The sequence below is a fragment of the Meleagris gallopavo genome, chromosome 9, assembly GCF_000146605.3.
Source record: "Meleagris gallopavo isolate NT-WF06-2002-E0010 breed Aviagen turkey brand Nicholas breeding stock chromosome 9, Turkey_5.1, whole genome shotgun sequence".
NCBI classification, from domain to species: domain Eukaryota; kingdom Metazoa; phylum Chordata; class Aves; order Galliformes; family Phasianidae; genus Meleagris; species Meleagris gallopavo.
Window position 1 is genome coordinate 11,619,466 of NC_015019.2, and position 2,198 is coordinate 11,621,663.

General features: G+C 49.7%; 1 protein-coding gene across 3 annotated transcripts in view; it reads left to right on the plus strand.

Annotated features, from left to right (window-relative positions):
• Nucleotides 1-2,169, plus strand: part of ASB12 (ankyrin repeat and SOCS box containing 12) — a 21,489-nt gene extending 19,320 nt beyond the window's left edge. The window contains exon 4 of one of the 3 annotated variants that reach the window (XM_010715336.3): nt 178-2,169. The gene's annotated coding sequence lies outside the window, so the exon portion shown is untranslated. The remainder of the gene's footprint in view (nt 1-177) is intronic. The other 2 variants (XM_010715337.3, XM_003208408.4) reach the window with 2 other exon arrangements.
• The last annotated feature ends 29 nt before the right edge of the window (nt 2,170-2,198 follow it).

The following is a 2,198-nucleotide window of genomic DNA, read 5'->3' on the forward strand; positions in this document are numbered from 1 at the left end:
TTTTCTTGCAAAGTGTCTCTGAAATCTGTATGGAAAGATAGTAAGAGAAGGAGGAGAGAAAACCAGGAGTCTTCAGCTCCTGCTATGCACCAGGCACATCAGAGTGATGGCAGAGCAGGATCTGAGCAAAGCTGCAGGTTGTTCTTCAGCTGTGTATAAGACCTGTTTCCCACAGAGGTACTTTTAAAGATACTTCCTTGGTTGTGCAGCGTGGTGAGAGCAGCGGGAGATTGTTTCAGCCACATTCAAATGCCCTAACACTACCTAGATGTGGCTGTCACTTCCACTGCACCCCTGTGCCATCCCCTGACACCGGGTAAACGCAAAGGCTGTTCCCCAGTGGCCGTGCTTGTGGATGACTCAGGCAGGAGTTGCACTTCATGTTCCCAGACAAAAATCCCTGAAGTCTGAAATCCCACTTCTCTGCTCAAGGAGTATCATTAAATGTCATTTTACTCTTACTAAAAGTGATTCATGTTACTGCTGAGGGCTTAAGTATCTCTCTTGGCTGAGTGCCTATGATTGTGCAGGATTTTTAAATTAAAAATGCATGCTAATATTAAACTATTGCTATCTGTTTGGTAAAATATTGTTAAACTGACCATGGAAGAGACTAGAAACCCAGCCCATGTTATCTGGAAGTGACTGTTACGCCTGGCCGGCCTTCATCAGGGATACATTCTGCTAACTGCTAGTTCTTTCATTCCAGCATTGCTGTTGAAATGGAGGCAAATGTAAGAGTGTGTGCTTCCAAACACCCTTGGCAGAGTGGGCCATTGGCTTTGGTTCAGACTCCTGGTCACTATTAAGCTCCTGCAAAATGTCAGTGTGACATCAGCTCTGCACAGGTTGCTGTCTGCAAAACACAAGTACATCCTGCATTTCAAAGGTTGTGGAGTCTATTCATTCGGCTGCAGGAAGTCTCTCAGGGGAAGCATCCAGATCCCTAAAGCTTGGCATTCTTTGAATTGGCTGAACAATGCTTTGGAAATCACTCAGTGGTGTGGGAAGTGATTGCATGTTGATGGTGGAATGGAGCTGCCTGATTTGGTGGGTCTTGCTTAACATAAAGCAGCCTCTTCCCAGGAGAGGATTTAACATCACAAGAAGTCATTTCTCTACCAGCCTGCTCACACATGGGAGCCCTAGCAGCAACAAATCCCCATGGCAGATGCCCTCCACCTCCAAGGCAGTAGTGCTGGAGCTCTTTATTCTGCTGCATGTACTGTGTTGGGCACTCAGCTGATGCTGTGAACTTCATTATTTCAGTCTGAAATGCGCTGACACCCTGGGAAGTGTAATATCATGGGAACTTCACAGGGGTGATTCTTCCAGTTTGTAGGCTGCCCTGAGCAGTACCAGGCCTTCCTCTGAAGGGCCTGAGGTTAGCTTGTGCTGCTTGGGAATCCTCCAGCGGCTTGTCCAGCACTAATTCATCTTCAGTGTTCAAGGTGGAAGAGTGAAGTTTGTTTCCTTTGCAAAGGCTGATATTGCTGTGTGATCTTCAAGCTCTATCTATGTAGCAGCATGCATTGGTGCTGCAGCTGAGCACGTGTAAATAACTCTTGCACTACTCTTGTTCTAGTCCTTAATTTAAAATCTTGGATGGAAATGAGGGCTTAGGTCCTGATGTTGGATTTCCAAACTGTTCTGAGAGCGGCTGGAGTCACACCAGTGCAGCTTTCTCCTCCACCCAACCACTCGTTCATGTGTGGCGGGGTAAGAAAGTTCTGGGTTTGGGCTGTAGGAAGGGGAGCACAGCTGAGCCTCTGCTATGGGGCTTCCACAGCGGGTGAGTTGTGTCTGCTGGGCCGAGAAGATGGAGGACCCCGGCACCACACCACGGGCCAGGCGCAGGCGGATAATGAGTGTCGTAACGGGAATGAAATTGAATATTTGAATGGCCGAAAAACGTCATTTTCTCAGCAATCAACCAAACAAGTACCAGCCGGTGGCCCTCGTGCCAGCTGCTCATCTTCATTAATTACCGGACATTTTGTGATCAGGAGCGGTGCCGCGAGCAGCAGGCACTGCACCAGCCGCTCCGCCTTTCTCACTTTCTGAGGCACCTCCTCACGTTCTGGCTCGCGGCGGTTCAGCTGGGGACGAGGAGCGGGCAGCGACGCTCGGCTCCCCGTACGGAGCGGCCTTTCTCCCCGCCCTACCGTGTCACAGGGCCCGCCCGCCCCGTCACGGCT